The sequence below is a fragment of the Cnephaeus nilssonii genome (genome assembly GCF_951640355.1).
Source record: "Cnephaeus nilssonii genome assembly, chromosome: 17".
NCBI classification, from domain to species: Eukaryota; Metazoa; Chordata; class Mammalia; order Chiroptera; family Vespertilionidae; genus Cnephaeus; species Cnephaeus nilssonii.
The window spans coordinates 48,201,475-48,218,441 of NC_137088.1; the positions used below are offsets into that span (position 1 = coordinate 48,201,475).

A 16,967-nucleotide genomic window follows, 5' to 3' on the forward strand; every position below is an offset into this window, starting at 1 on the left:
TCAATGGAATCACCATAGATTCTTAAACTATAGAGTCTTGGTCCCCAACTCAAAACTACTGATTTTGAATCTATATAGATAAAACTCAAGTTTTGGTTTGGTTTGGTTTTTGTTTTGATTTCTAATGTAGCCATTAGGATAACAACTGAAGTGACAGTTTTTGTAAATAATGTCATGGTTAAGAATTCAGGCTTTGTAGACAGACTGGCTGTAGACTAATCCCAATTCTAACACTTATTAGCTGTGTGACTCTGGGTAAAATACTCAGTCTAAAGCCTCAGTTTCCACATCTATCAAATGGAAATGCTATTACTACCTTCCTCATAAGATAAATACCTAGGAAAGTAAGTGAATTTTTAAAAGCATGTTATTTCCAAGGATGACAAAAAATTACATGTTAAGAAAAACACTGCCAACCAGGCCAGCATGATAATGTAAATATTACATATGGACTCGAACAAAAATTGTGATATAACCATGTGATTATGTTAGCAGGCTATGAAGACCAGAAGTGGTGGAAGTGGGGCATGTGAAAGAGCTATTGCTAAAATTGATATATCAGGAAAAAAGAGAATAAGTACATTACTTAGAAATATATAAACACCAGAAGTATCCGAGTTGAAAGTTGCCGATTCTGGAGAAGGGGTCAGAAGAAAAGGAGAAAGGGAGAAGGAGGGGGACTGTGTCACAGTTTTTCAATATTTGCTCTTTAGTGCTGTTTTATTCATATAATGTAGATATGTTACTTTGATAAAAATAAAATGAATTTTAAAGGATAATTCATAAAGCTATTACTGTGTAATAGTGTAATATTGGATATCTTTATATACTAGGGTTAAAAAAGTTTTTCAATTTACCAAAACTTGCTTTTTTAAAAACTGATTAATATAATACCCCCACTCTACCACCAAAATGTCCAGTTCTTGAAAGTGTATGATAAACACTTACTATGTCCCTGGTACACTGTAAGTCTTAAAAAGACATCTGTTGAACCGAACTGAAGCAGGAAGAAATATAAAGAAGTGCTTTGTGCAATTAAGGTCATAGCAGGAAAGAGACAGCACCTGCACCTGGGGTCACTGAGGTGAATTTCATGAAGGGTAAGGGCAAGGTTAAGGGAAATGAAGAGGGGCAGCCTAGTACCCTGGAGTTAGCAAAAATACCACCATCACCACCCAGTCTTTTTTTTTTTTTTTTTAATAAATCGTTATTGTTCAGATTATTACAGGTGTTCCTCTTCCCCCCCCCCATAGCTCCCCTCCACCTGATTCCCCACCCCACCCCATACCCTTACCCCCCCGCCACTGTCTTCATCCATAGGTGTAAGATTTTTGTCCAATCTCTTCCTGTACCCCTCAGACCCCCTTCCCCCTGAGAATTGTCTGTCGCCTCCCTTTCTATGTCCCTGATTCTATTATATTCACCAGTCCATTCTGTTCTTCAGATTTTTTTATTCACTTGATTTTTAGATTCACTTGTTGGTAGGTATGTATTTGATGTCTTTTTGTTGTTCATAATTTTTACCTTTACCTTTTTTTTCTTCTTCCTCTTCTTAAAGAATACCCTTCAGCATTTCATGTAATCCTGGTTTGGTGGTGATGAACTCCTTTAGCTTTTTCTTGTCTGTGAAGCTCTTCATCTGACCTTCAATTCTGAATGATAGCTTTGCTGGGTAGAGTAATCTTGGTTGTAGGTTCTTGCTGTTCATCACTTTGAATATTTCTTGCCACTCCCGTCTGGCCTGCATAGTTTCTGTTGAGAAATCAGCTTACAGTCGTATGGGTACTCCCTTGTAGGTAACTAACTGTTTTTCTCTTGCTGCTTTTAAGATCCTCTCTTTGTCTTTTGCCCTTGGCATTTTAATTATGATGTGTCTTGGTGTGGTCCTCTTTGGATTCCTCTTGTTTGGGGTTCTGTGCGCTTCCTGGACTTATAAGTCTATTTCTTTCACCAGGTGGGGGAAGTTTTCTGTCATTATTTCTTCAAATAGGTTTTCAGTATCTTGCTCTCTCTCTTCTTCTGGCACCCCAAAAATTCGGATGTTGGTACGCTTAAAGCCGTCCCAGAGGCTCCTTACGCTATCCTCACACTTTTGGATTCTTCTTTCTTTCCGCCACTCTGGTTGGGTGTTTTTTGCTTCCTCATGTTCCAGATCTTTGGTTTGACTCTTGGGGTACGGTGATCTACAGTTGAGTTTCTGTATATTCTTTATTTCAGACAGTGTATGCATAATTTCTGACTGGTCCTTTTCCATTTTTTTGGTATTCTCATTAAGGTCCTTGAAGGTCTCTTCAAGTTTATCAGCAGTTTTTAGAAGATTCTTGAGTAACCTTATAAATTTGGTTCTGAACACTGTGTCGTCCATTAAATTACTTTCCTCCATCTCTTCTATTAGTGACCTGCTTCGGTGTCTCCACATTTTGGCTGCCTCCCTGTGTTGATGGAGTGGCTTTGTGTGGTCAGTGACCTATAGGGACCGGTAGCTCAGCTTCCCCAATCTCCCTAGGTGGTCGCTCTTGGTACCCTGCTTTGTGGGCTTAGTGCAAAGTCTTGGTGTTGTTAAGCCTTGATTGCTATTGGTACACTGGGAGGATTTGACCTCCAGGCCAATTGGCTGTGAGGATCAGCTGTGTCTACACCGGGAGACAGCCTTATTCAACTAGACTTGCAAAATTGTAAAAGCCTCTGTGCTCAGCTTGGATGGGGCAGAGTTTCAGGATGGAGCCTACAGCCTTGGCTTCCCATCAGCCCCGCCCTATGAGGTTCCTAGGTCTCAGTGTCCCTCAGTGTCCCTCTGTACTCCCTGCAAGCACCTCTGAGAGAAAGGCGCCCTGGAGTTTTGCCCGCTGCCAAACAGTCTAGTCTCTCCCCCAATGAATCTGGATTCCCAGATTCTTGCCCGGAACTGGGTTTCAGTGCAGTTGGAACTGGGGTTCAGCGCAGTCTGGAGCTTTTGTCTCCTTCCCGCTAGGGCAATTCAGCGGCACAGTCAACAGTCCGTCCTCTGCGCGCATTCACGTGTGCGCCTCCGGAGCTCTGCCTTTCACGGCTCCCCTGAGTTTCCGCCTTACAGCCCAGATTCCCCCAATATGAGCCTGGCTTCCCAGGGTCTCGCCCGGAACTGGGGTTCAGTGCAGTCGGAGCTGGGGTTCAGCGCAATCTGGATCTTTTATCTCCTTCCCGCTAGAGAACACCGGCCAGGCACTCAGCCGCCCCATCCTCTCTGGCTCCGTCCTCCCCGCACGCACGCGCGCCCATGTCTCCGCCCGTGTCTCCGTACCTCCGGCTTTTACAGTTCCTCTGATTTTCCTTGTGGTTTTCTCTTTCCTTCTAGTTGTGGGCGTTTCAGTCAGCCAGCTTTCCTGTGGTTCTGGATGATGTCCATTTTGACTTTTAGTTGTATTTTTGAAATTGTTGTGCGAGGCTGCAGTTTAGGTGTTTACCTATGCCGCCATCTTGGTTTCTCCACCACCCAGTCTTAAAGGTGAAGGGAACACCTACCAGATGTGGAAAGAGCGGTGGCTGCAGAAGAGAGGCCCCACCCAAACTGTGGGCTTCCTTAGAGGAATACAGCCACTGCCAACCAGGAGCTGCCAGGAAGGCAGGGAATAATAGCCAGCCTTGCCTTCTCAGAGTTTTGCCCAGAGCCTTCCACGGGCTAACCCAACAGCAAGCCAGAGAGCAAGGGAGTCCAAGAATGCTGGCCACAGAGGTTGGCCTCCCAGGGCTGAGAGCCTTTCAGAGGAGCAAAGAGGCATCGATAAAAAATTTCCAGCACAGGCACTATATTAGTATACAACGTGGTTTTTATTTTTGTTTTTTCATTTACTTCCCTTTCCTCCTCAGCCCCATAAAACAAGCCCTCGGGTTTGCAATCTGTTTAATAAATATATGTGGCATAATACTAATTAATAACAATGCAGGGATATTATGCAGCTTTACAATTTGCTAAGCACTTTTTCACACATAATCTTTATGCCATCCTCAGAATAGCCCTATGCAGAGATAGGGCAAGGCTTATCCTGATTTTACAGTTGAGGATCCTGACACCTTAAGAAAGTTAGGTGTGTCTCCCAGAATCATGAAGGTGGCAAGCAGCAGGGCCCAAACTAGAAGGCAGGTTTCCCAACACTCAGCTAAGGCTCCTGCCACCATCTAATGCTGCTGTGCTCTGTACTCACAGGAGGACAAAATGGATGTCCCTGTGAGAAAGTCATTAACCAGCTTTGTTCTAGGCACTGCACAGAACACAGAAGTCGTCAACAAGTAGAAAGACACAAGGGGAAAGAGAGTAAACTTGCCCATCCATTCTCAGGAAACCACGGCAATGCCAGAGACCGAAGTAATTGAGTTTTCAATCACATTTTACACATCATTGAAAGGAAGGTGTTCGGTAAGACAAGAAAAGTGTTCAAAAGGGGAGTAAAAATTCAGGGAAAAGTACAAAAAGATTTAAAGAGTTTTGTGTTGGAATGCTGGGGTAAGTAGAAGGAAACCTCAGCCCTTCACAATCCCAGGCCACAAGGAGACCAGGGCCCCAGAAATTCTCTTCTCATTTCCAACTCCACCCCCACATACACACACACATCCTTGAGAGCTTAGAGAAGCAGCCAAAAGTGCCTTATTTTTACCAAACACAGAAATACTAGAGAGTCCAGTAAAATAGCCCACTTTTGAAACGCTAATTGAGAATTCTGCACCTTTGTAATCTACTGCAAAATGTCCAGCTGCTTACTAGTATACTTGATGGAAGAAAGTAATGAGTGGTATTTTACCTGTAAGCCTCCAAGCATACCTCATGTATTCCAAACCTAGCTCTGTAATGTCTACACTACTCTATCAAATAGGGTTCTATGCCTACAAGCAACAGAAACCAACTGGCTAAATGAAGAAGGATCATTGGAAAGAAATTGGAGGCTCAGTGAATCCAAGGCAGACTCAGTGAAACAAGGCTTGGAGACCATCAGTGGCCAAGACAGGCATGGAGGCTAGGGAATGGGAATGGCTAGAGTGGTCTCACAGAAGGTAGTGTCAGACAGAATGCCTGTGGGGAAAAAGAAGAATCCCTCAGCTCAAGATTCAAATGCACCCACAACCAAGCTGGTGGTCATGCACCCATTCCTAGGCTAAGTATAGGCCCCTGAATTTTAGTCCCACTAGTCTAATTACTTCAAAAGGAAATAAAGGTGCAGTAAGGAAAGAAAAAGTGACACCAGACAGAATAAAAAGGGGAGGGAAATAAGTTCCTCTGTCCAAGACTTTCTTCAAAAATTCCTTAAGAATCTAATTAGCTAGCAGATCACTAATTTCTTAAAGACTATATTATGGCGAGGATGTGGAGAAAATCGTACACTGCTGGTGGGAAAGCAGACTGGTGCAGCCACTGTGGAAAAGAATATGGTGTTTCCTCAAAAAATTAAAAATGGGACTCCCATTTGACCCAGTAATTCCACTTCTAGGAATATATTCCAAGAAATCAGAAACACCAATCAGAAAGGATATATGCATTCCTATGTTCATAGCAGCACAATTTACAATAGCCAAAATTTGGAAATAGCCTAAGTGCCCATCAGCAGATGAGTGGATTAAAAAACTGGTACATCTACACAATGGAATACTATGCTGCTGTAAAAAAGAAAGAACTCTTACCATTTGCAACAGCACGGATGGACCTAGAGAACATTATGCTAAGCGAAATAAACCAGTCAGAGAAAGATAAATATCACATGATCTCACTCATTTGTGGAATATAATGAACAACATAAACTGATGAACAAAAAATAGATCCAGAGACATAGAAACATTGAACAGACTGTCAAACCTCAGAGGGAAGTCAGGGGAGGAGGGGTAGGGACTTGTATCCATGCATATGAGCATGACCAATGGACACAGACAATTAGGGGGGTAGCAGCATGTGCTGGGGGGGGGCAGGAGCAGGTGGGGAGAGGTCAATGGGGAGAAAGGGAGACATATGTAATACTTTCAACAATAAAGATTTTTTTTAAATAAAATAAAAATTAAAAAAGACTATATTACTTAGTAACGCCCACAAACAGCCAAAAAAAAAAAAGTGTTTACCCTGATGCCTACAAAACTTCAACCTGACAACATTTTACTTCAGAGACCTCACTTTTCCTATTACCTGGAAGTTATCTTTTCATTTGATTCCTAAAGACAAAGCAGAACTTGCATCTCTTAGTAAAGGCATGCTTACTTTGGAGATATTATCCTGAAGCTTCCAAAAAAACAGACTTCTCAAAATACCTAATGAATACATCCTTAAGGACGCTAATGTTGATGTTAATAATGATGACAGTAATAGCAACAAGAGCAGCCGCAGCTAACATCTAGTGAGTACTTACCATGGTCCAGGACCTTTCTGTTCTAAGCCCCTGACATATAATAATTCATTTAATCTCCACACAGCCGTATTAGGAAAGGAATATTATTACCCCATTTCACAAATTCGGAAACTGAGACACAGAGGGGGTTACATTTCCATGGTCCAATAGCTAATACAAACCAAACCAGGAAGCGATCCATGTCTTTCTCTAGAACACAAATTTAACGAGAGATTTTCATTGAGAGCAGAGGAAATGGGCTGTATGGGTGTGAAAAAAACCTCTCCAAGAAGAATGTGAGCCCCATTGACAGACCTAAAGATCTCAAGGTTCTGAAGATTGACTTCTCATCACTAACTCCAATAATTTATGAGACTTTTTCCTGAAAGCTTTCAAGCACTGCTTTATTCAAAGATGTGGCTCAAAGGTCCAGAGATATGCAGGTTATATGGCTAAAAATAAGAATTATCTACTTTTGCCCTAGCCGGTTTGGCTCAGTGGATAGAGCGTCGGCCTGGGGACTGAAGGGTCCCAGGTTGGATTCCGGTCAAGGGCATGTACCTTGGTTGTAGGCACATCCCCAGTAGGGGGTGTGCAGGAGGCAGCTGATCGATGCTTCTCTCTCATCGATATTTCTAACTCTCTATCCCTCTCCCTTCCTCTCTGTAAAAAATCAATAAAATATATTTTTTTAAATTATCTACTTTTAAGTTCATTTTTCCTTCACCAGTACCCAACCATTACAGAAAAGTTCCAGTCAGCCAGCTTCATGCACCAGAGTTTAGTCATCCCAAAGCAAATCCTCAAACAGTGTTTTCACAGCTCATGTTTTGATTATTCAAAAATGGTTTTCTCCTATTTCCCTATAAAATTCTTTTTCACCCTCAAAATAAACAGTAAAAATTCAACCCCAAAAGTAGATTTGCCATAAAGTTAGGAATAACTTAAAATATAAGGAAAATCAAATGGCTTTTCAACTTTAACTAAAGTGGTCACAGTCATGATTACTATAATAAAAGTGACATTAAAAAAACCTTAAATTGTCAAAAACATAATTGATGATGAAAACAAAGGTAAAATTACGGCATACTTCACCCTGGCCACCAAAGACTCTTGATGAAATTGCAGCCCTATAATTCCCCAGAATGAATTCTTTAAATTAAAACACTTCATGCAGAACAGAAATTAAACAATGAATCAAAGAACAATGCTGTACAGCGGTATGTTTATAAATATACCTAGCAAAAAGGAAACAATTACATTTTTTCCAAGTAAAAACCAACTGACTGCAATGCTTCACGGGAGGCTGAGTAGATACTTTTCCCTTTGCTGCGAACTTGGAAGTTCATTTCCTGTAACTCACTTAGGATCCACCTTGACTGGGTGCAATGAAATTAGCTACACCAAACTGGCTGGCTTGCTCCTTTCTACAAAACTAGCTTCTCCACACAACTGCACAAACTGACTTCCATGATAAATTTCACCCAACCCAAATGAAATGCCACTCTGCATTTTATTTTAAATGCTTTATCTGGACAACTGGTCTTATTTAACTATTGACCAGAAGTGGTACGGGTGCATTCATTTTCCATCTAGCATTAATCTTGGTAAACTTAGCCCCACTGAAATGCTGAGAAGAAAGCAAAAGTCAGCAAGCATACAATTGAATTTGGGTACCCTCATCACATCATTTTATTTCCTCCTACGCTCTGCTAACTATTGCTCAGCAGTTTTGCCTATGAGGGAGGACAAGCAGGTGGTTAAGGAAGTTGTCCTGTCAGCTATATCTTTAATCCAAGTGTTTAAATCTCCGAACAAAAGAAAAATCAATGTTGTAAAGGCAATGTTTGTCAAGGCCATGTAATAAATACACTTACCTTTACAGGCTATTCTCAATGGATTCCCTTCTTTGCTGAGCTTCAAAGCTATAAAGAGATAAAAATGAAAGCACTGAGTTATCTGCGTAAAACACCAAACATTTTCTCTCCATATCTCTAAGTAGAATTTCCATATGCCAAGGTATGTGGTACTAGCCAAATAAAGCGTTGATAAAACTTGTGCCTCATAGCTCCCGTACAAGAGGCAATAACAGACACAGTCATAAACTGAAAACGGCACACTTCTACCCTGAATTGAAGCACACAAACATAGCCAAATCTACAGACAAATCTTTCAAGGTGTGAACTCAACAGAATGGGATGTGCAGAGAAGAACATAAAATTAAACGTTATGCAGCACACTCGATCTGACCAAGCATGTTATTTTCTTATTTCTTTTAGTGTCCTCTTTCCTGCACACTCTTTTTCCATTTCCCTGCAAAAGTTTTACTTGAGGAAGCCTATCCTATCTAATAAAGAGGAAATATGCTAATTGACCATCACTCCGTCACAAAGATGGCTGCACCCACAGTTGAAGCCAAGTTCCCATAAGGAGCCTTAACGAGCAATCAGCAGGGACCTGAGGCTACACCCTCCCCCGCCCCCATAGGGCTTGACAGGGGACCTCAGGCTGCGCCCCCGACACTGGCAGCAGGCTGGGGGACCTCAGGCCATGACCCCCACCAAGGCACCAGGCCAGGGGACCTGAGGCCACGCCCCCTGACCCAGTGCCAGGCTGGGGAACCTCAGGCCATGCCCCCCACCAGGTGGGGCTTGACAGGGGACTTCAGGCCGCGCCCGCCACCCGGCACCAGGCCGGGGGACCTCAGGCCGCACCCTCCGCCCTAGCACTGGGCCAGGGGACCTGAGGCTGCACCCCTCTGCCTGGTGGGGCTTGACAGGGGACCTCAGGCCATGCTCCCCACCCACCGGGGCTTGACGGGGGACCTCAAGGTGCACCCCCAGTGCTGGGTCGGGGGAACTCAGGCCGCACCCCCTGCCCAGCGAGGCTTGACAGGGGACCTGAGGCTGCACCCCCCTGCTAGTGGGGCTTGACAGGGGACCTGAGGCTATGCCCCCCTCCCAGTGCCAGGCCGGGGGACCTGAGGCTGCACCCCCCCGCCTGACGGGGTTTGACGGGGGACCTCAAGCCATGCAGCTGACCCATTGGGGCTTGACAGGGGATCTCAGGCCATGTTCCCCACCTGGCAGGGCTTGATGGGGGACCTCAGGCCACGCCCCCCATCCTGGCACTGGGCCAGGGGACCTGAGGCTACGTCCCCTAACCAGTGGGGCTTGACAAGGGTGGGACTGGCCGGGTCTGGATCTACCCAGTGGGGGCGGGGGCTGGCCAGGTCTGGGTCTCACGTTATTTTGAGGCGCACGTGGGTGGGGACTTGACTCTGGGTCCCGTGGTGCGCCCCAGACTCTAACAGGAGGAAGGTTTTCATATACATTTTACTAATTTTCTTTCATCTCTGACACTTCTATTATAGAGAAAGGGCAAATAGCAATATTAAATTATTTCCTCTAATTAATCCCCTTTAATTGTGCACGAATTTCGTACACCAAGCCACTAGTTTATTTATAAGAGGTACATGGTCCCTCTGATCCAGACCTCAGCACTTGCCCCATGAATACAGGCTCCCTTATCCTAATCCCCGGGAGACTCGTTCCAAGACCCCAGTGGATGCCTGAAACTGTGGGTAGTACCAAACCCTATATGTGCTGTATTTTTCCTATACATACTTCCCATTAATAAAGTTTAATTTATAAATTAGGCACAGTAAGAGATTAGCAACAATAACTAATAATAAAATGGGACAATTAGAGCAATCCTATCTAATAATAGACAAATATGCAAATTGACCATACCTCTGCCACGCCCACAAGCCACGCCCACCATCCAATCAGAGCGACTATGCAAATTAACCCAAACCAAGAAGGCTACAGTCACAGAGAGCAAGGTTTCCTAGGTAACAGAGGAAGCCAAGCTTTCTGCCTGCCCTGGCCAGGCCTAAGCCTACACTCAAGCTACAAAGTTTCAATTATAGAAGGTAAACAAATTCAAACAAATGGCGGCAGAATGGAGCTTGAGAGAGCAGGCCAGCGTTGCCGCCGGCAACAGGGGAAGCAAAGCTTTCCGCACACCCTGGCCGGGCCCACCCGCTTAAGGCAACAAATTTTCAATTATAATCCCAACACAAATGGCTGCCGGCGTCGGAGGGAGCCCCAGGCTTGGCTCCGCTCCAGGCTACAAAGTTTCAATTGTAGAAGGAAAATAAATTCCAGATACCAGGGCCTTTGCTTGGGTTGCCAGGGGGCGTGGCCGGCCTGCAAACCACCACAGGCCCCTTGCTCAGGCCGCCCCACACCCCAAGGGAACTCCCACCTGATCCAGGATGCCCTTCAGGGCAAACCAGCTGGCCCCCACCCATGCACCAGGCCTCTAACCTATCTAATAAAAGAGTAATATGCAGATTCATCATCACTGCAACACACAATATAGCTGCCCCCATGTGGTCAAAGATCCTGCCCCCATGTGGACACAAGATGGCCACCACAAGATGGCCAGCAGGAGAGGGCAGTTGGGAGGTACCCGGCCTGCAAGGGAGGGCAGTTGAGAGGGACCAAGCCTGCAAGGGAGGGCAGTTGGAGGTGATCAACCCTGCAGGAGAGGGCAGTTAGGGGTGACCAGGCCGGCAGAGGAAGGAAGTTGGGGGCAAACAGGCTGGCAGCAGAGTGGTTAGGGGGTGATCAGGCTGGCAGGCAGAAGCGGTTAGGGGCAATCAGGAAGGCAGGCAGGCAAGCAGTTGGGAGCCAGCAGTCCTGGATTGTGAGAGGGATCCCAGATTGGAGAGGGTACAGGCTGGGCTGAGGGACAACCCCCCTCCGTGCACGAATCTCGTGCACTGGGCCTCTAGTCTATAATAATAAAAGCGTAATATTCTAATTAGACCGGATGTTCATCCGGACGACCTTCCAGATGAAGCTGGGCCTGCAAGGGAAGCCTGGGTCTCGGGTGCTGTGCCGGCAGTTGAGGCAAACCCAGGTCCCGGGTGCATGCTGGAAGCCGGAGGGAAGCCCGGATCCCCGGTGCCAGAGAGAAGCCGGTGCTGGCAGCCGGGAGAAGGAAGGCCTACTCTTGCACAAATTTTGTGCACCAGGCCTCTAGTATACAATAATAAAACTTATGTGAATGTGAGGAGACCTGGGGAGGGGAGGGCTAACAATCTGAATCTGTGCCAGTGACCAGTGTCCTAGTGCACATTCTTGTTAGCCTATAATTAAGTTACTGCCCCTTCCTTAGGCAATAGTCTGTTTTCCTGGGTGCTCCCAGTTTGCAGGGGCCACAGGCCAGGAATTTGGCAGCTTGGCCGGAGGGGGGTCGCTGGTGCCACCCAGGCCAGGCATTTAGATACAATCTAACTTCCCCCTTCTAACTGACTCAGGAGGGGCTGTGAAAGCCCACCACAAAAGCCCGGTAGTTAGGAAACAGGTAGAAAAATAACTTAGGAATATGTATAAGGAGTAATCGCATTGTATAAGGCCGTGGTCGGCAAACTGCAGCTCGCGAGCCACATGCGGCTCTTTGGCCCCTTGAGTGTGGCTCTTCCACAAAATACCACGGCCTGGGCAAGTCTATTTTGAGGACGTGGCATTAGAAGAAGTTTAAATTTAAAAAATTTGGCTCTCAAAAGAAATTTCAATCGTTGTACTGTTGACATTTGGCTCTGTTGACTAATGAGTTTGCCCACCACTGGTATAAGGGGTTCAGGCTTTGGATCTTCGAATCCCCTCAGCCAGCAGTGCTGCTTTAAATAAAGGGTTTTTCCTGAATCTCCGAGTACTCGTTGTATATTTTCTGGTCACCTGGTAAATTCTGCAACAACTGTGGTCTTGCAGCAAACTAGCACAAATTTATTTTTCCTTCTTCAGAATTTCATAGAAGATTCGTTCTTACCACAAATCTCAGCAACCTAGCATATGATTTATTTTTCTTTCCTTATTAAGTAGAGAACTTCAACCTTCTCACTTAAAGGAAGCACTGGACAGCTTCTGAATTGCCAGCATCACTAGTCTTGTGCTTTAGAGCCATTATGAAGTAAAATAAAGGTGACCTGAACACAGCATGGTGATACTGTGACAAACATTCTGATCACCTAGATGGCTAAGTTATTAACAGGGGGAGCATATACAGAGTGGAGACACAGGACAAGGGGATGATTTATATCCTGGGCGGGATGACCCAAGATTTCATTGTGCTTACTCACAAGAAGTGTGCAATTTAAAACTTATGATTTGTTTACTTAGGGAATTTTTCAATTAATATGTTCAGACTGCTATTAACCACAGGTTACTGAAAACACAGAAAGAGAAATCGTGGATAAGGGGGAACTACTGTATATGTGTGCAAGTTTACAGGTACAATCCCGAGTGTAGCCTTCTCTCAGTAGAGAGAAACTGACAAAACACATGACATTTCAAATCAAATCTTGACATATAAAATTAATCTCCCTATAACAAAAATATACTATGCATTGGCCACACACAAGTCAATATAATAGGAGAGATGGTAAATCACAGTTGCTAAGCAATAGTAATAGCAAGGTTTCAAGGGGCTGATTCTATAGCAGTCCAACATTACTTATATGGTAACTCCATGGTCAAAAATATTTGGAATATGCCTCATTTTTGCCTAAGTCCTAACATTTTCAAAAGGTGTAGTAGATGGGAATGGCTGCCTACTCTATGATCTTCCGATGATTTTCTTTTTTTCCCTTCAATGTTCTAAGTAACTGCTTTAGCCCTTACTGGCCTAGTTCCCTTTACATCCCCCTATCCCACTCAGGGACCCATTACCACTGATGCATGACCACCAAAGAGTAAAGCCAGATTTCTGGACTGTGATGTCAATCTTGGAATATTAATGTAGGAGATAGGCCCCTTTAGGGTACAGCATCAGAAATGTCTCCTTCCTCCTTTGTTATGTGAATTACAATAGAGTTGGGGAAACATAATTGGGGAAGATTAAATAGTATAACATTACATTTTGTGAAATCTGACAAATTTATGCTCTGACAACATAAAGATTGAGCTATAGCCCTTTCCACTTCAAACACAGAAGTGCTACACAAAATATAGCAATAATTTTAAATATATATATATATATATATATATATATATATATATATATAGTCAAGCTCAAAGAAAGAAAGAAAACCAATATGAAAAGATAATTAATGTAAATTTTCTAGAAAGACATGAAGAAATGGATTTTTTTAAAACCTTGCTATGTGATGTTTATAAGGAACACATCTAAAACAGACAGAGAATTTGAAAGGAAAAGTTAGAAAACCATACACAAAGCAAACAGAAATCGAAAGAAATCTGGTGGAAATAAGTTAATATTAGGCAAATGGAAGTTAGCAATAATATAATAGGAATTTGCATTAGCTATCTATTGCTACATAACAAACTACCCAAGAATTAGTGACTTAAAAATAATAAATTATTATCTGTTCTGGTTTCTTTGAAATGGGAATTCTGACAAAGTACGATGAGCTGGCTTTTCTGTATGCTACATTGCCCAAGGCCTCGTCTAGAAGATTTGAAAATTGGGGGCTGGAATCACCTGAAGGCCCATTCCCTCAAATGTCTGCCAGTTGTTGCTGAGGGTTAGCTGAGACCTTAGCTGGCGCTATCAGCTGAAATTCCTACATGTGTCCTCTCCACGTAGCTTGAGTCTCATCAAAACATGGTGGCAGGTTCCAAAGGTAAGAGTTCCCAGAGAGAGAGGCAGGCAGAAGCTGTATTTTTTATAACCTAGGCTTGAAAGTCACATTACCACCATGTATACAACACTCCACTGGTCACAAATCCCCACCCAGATTCCAGGGAAGAGAACAAAGACTCCATCTCTCAGTGGGAGGAATGTCAGTCACATTGCAGGAAGCACACATGGGAATGTATGCATGCATTCCTGCAACCACCTTTGGAAAACGCAATGTGCCACAGTGTTCTTTACAAGTACACATGGAACATAAGCAAAAACTGACCATATGTTAGACCACCAAGATAGTCTCAACAAATATCAAAAAATAGATAGCCAAGTTATCTGATCACAGTACATTAGTTAGACATTGGTTATGAAATAAGATCTTAAAATATATTTGAAAATCATAATCTTTATGGCAATTTTCCTTTCTGAGTTGGGGTTGAACAAGTCCATTGAATTAAAGTCACTGTATGAGGGTCCACATCTGGAGTTAAAGATCAGTATTTTGGTTGTAAATATATTGAATTTGACATGCCTTAGAGATATCTAAAAGAAATATCCTGCCCTGGCCAGTGTTGCTCAGTGGTTGGAGCATCGACTTGCGCACCAAAGGATCACTGGTTTGATTCCCAGTCAAGGGCACGTGCCTGGATTGTAGGTTCCATCCCAGCCCCAGTCAGGTGCATGCAGGAGGCAACCAATCAATGTGTCTCTTCTCTCTCTCTCTCTCTCTCTCTCTTTCTCTCTCTCTCTCTCTCTCTCTCTCTCCCCCCCCTCCCTCTCTCCCTCCCTCCTTCCCTCCCTCCCTCCATAAAATCAATGGAAAAATATCCTCAGGTGAGGATTAACAAAACAAAACAAAAAAAAGTAATGTCCAGGTAGGGAATTGGATATATATGTGTCTGTAGTTCAGAGAGCGGGTTTTGGATTGGTGAATTATCTCTAAGTAGGAAATAACTGAACTTGTAAGTATAAATGTGATGGTCCAGGGAAGCAGTACAAAGTAGGAAGAGAAGAGAGCCCTGGATTGATCCTTGAGGAAGTTCAACATTGAACAGTGTGTCAAGAAGGATGAATACCATATAGGAGAGAGAAAAATTGCCAGAGAAGTAAAACAAAAGCCTTAAGTGTCACAGAAAGGTCAAGTGAGATAAGTACTAAAAATGCCCAATACGAAGGTCATTGAGAAACTCAATGAAAACTGTTTTTGTGGACTGATTGAGACAGAATTCAGTTTGGAGTTGGTTAAGATATAAGAAAAAAATCATTAAAATGAAGACTGAATGAGGACAAATCCTAGATACGTCTGGGTATAAGGGCAAGAGAATAGCAACTGGAGGAGGAAAAAGACTGAAAGAGGGTTTCTTCAGGTAGTCTATAAACAGAAAAAAAGCCTGAGCATGTGTCAAGGTGATGAGAGGATCCAGTTGAGACAAAGAGACTACAAGCAAAAGAGTGGGAAAGAGTACTTAGTAAGGTTCCCAGAAAGTTGAAAGGGAAAGGTAGTGGGACTGGTCTTAAAGCAGCTTTCGTCTCACCTTAAGCATATAAGACCTGGGGCAGACATGCATACTGTTGTCTTAAAATATTGCTTTCTCCTTTGTGTATGTTTTATCACCTTAATTAGTGTCTAAGCTTTTTCAAACCTATGGCCTTTATGTTCAAACCAACCTCACCCTGCCCATTCATTGTGAGCCCCAGGTTCTATACCAGCACCAAAGATTCACCGGAGTAAGAGGAGGGCAGGATCCAGAAAACTCTTGTTCTAGTACCCAAAGTGCCAACCTCTCTGGACAAACATCAGTAAGAGTCACTCAAACAAGTACTTCTTTCCCATGTTTGCCTTGACCTGAAAATCTAAGGACCTAAAATTCTACAGGCCATGAAAACATTTCACCTGCAGCTACAATGCATTATATGACCTGCCACTCCCCTCATGTGTAACTCATCCCCATTTTGTTCTAGAGCAGACACACTCTGTAACCTTCGTCTGACCTCCTACAAGACACAGATTAGATTTAAATGAATCCAAATAGGTTTGGGCTTCAGCTGTCCTAAAAATATAAACGTAGAAGCAGAGAAGTACAGGCCAATAACACTGCTTTTTCCTGGTGCTTTTTCAGAAGATAGTCACCCAGAAAATGTTTACCAACCCCAAGTCTCTCACTCCATTATCCAGCCCCCAACTCCTTTAAAAACCAGTCCGAATTTAAATCAACATCTTTTCAACTATAGAAACCTCTTCTGATTGTGATTTATCTTCTATGGGAGCCATCCAACCTCACTTTACTTAAGGCAACATTTTTGCTTTCTGCAGCTCTCACCTGACTTGATGGCCACATTCAGGGACTGGTGATTGATATTTAAGTCTAACAACTATCTACATACCTAGGAAAGAAATATGTTCACTCAGAAATGAAGACAAGACACAAGAATGAAGACACAATAAATTCAGCCCTCTTTTTGGTTCTTAGGCCATGGTCAGTGAGCTATTAATGGCAGACAAATTATTACAGCACTAGAAGCCCAGTGCACAAAATTTGTGCACTCTGTGAGGGGTCCCTCAGCCCAGCCTGCACCCTCTTGCAGTCTGGGAGCCCTCAGGGAAAGTACGATTGACAGCTTAGCATTGCCGCGGAGGTTGGAGAGGCTACCGCCACCACCGCTGCACTTGCCAGCCGTGAGCCTAGCTTCTGGCTGAGTGGCGCTCCACACTGACCACCAGGGGGCAGCTCCTGTGTTGAGCATCTGCTCCCTGGTGGTCAGTGCACACCATAGCAACTGGTCGTTCTGCCATTCGGTCGATTTGCATGTTAGCCTTTTATTATATAGGATTCTTTCAAATGATAGCCAATTTTCAACTAAGAGAAGCCTCGTAAGCCTTTTTCTACATATCAGTGAAAACCAGGCAGTTGGAAAACATAGCCCTGGTTAAACTACCTGATGATAAATGAATGTTTTAAATACATG

General features: G+C 43.7%; 1 protein-coding gene across 8 annotated transcripts in view; it reads right to left on the reverse strand.

Moving 5' to 3' along the window:
- Positions 1–16,967, reverse strand: part of FHIT (fragile histidine triad diadenosine triphosphatase) — a 1,334,508-nt gene that overhangs the window by 1,287,455 nt on the left and 30,086 nt on the right. For all 8 annotated transcript variants that reach the window (XM_079795475.1, XM_079795474.1, XM_079795471.1 and 5 more), the window contains exon 2: positions 8,219–8,266. The gene's annotated coding sequence lies outside the window, so the exon portion shown is untranslated. The remainder of the gene's footprint in view (positions 1–8,218; positions 8,267–16,967) is intronic.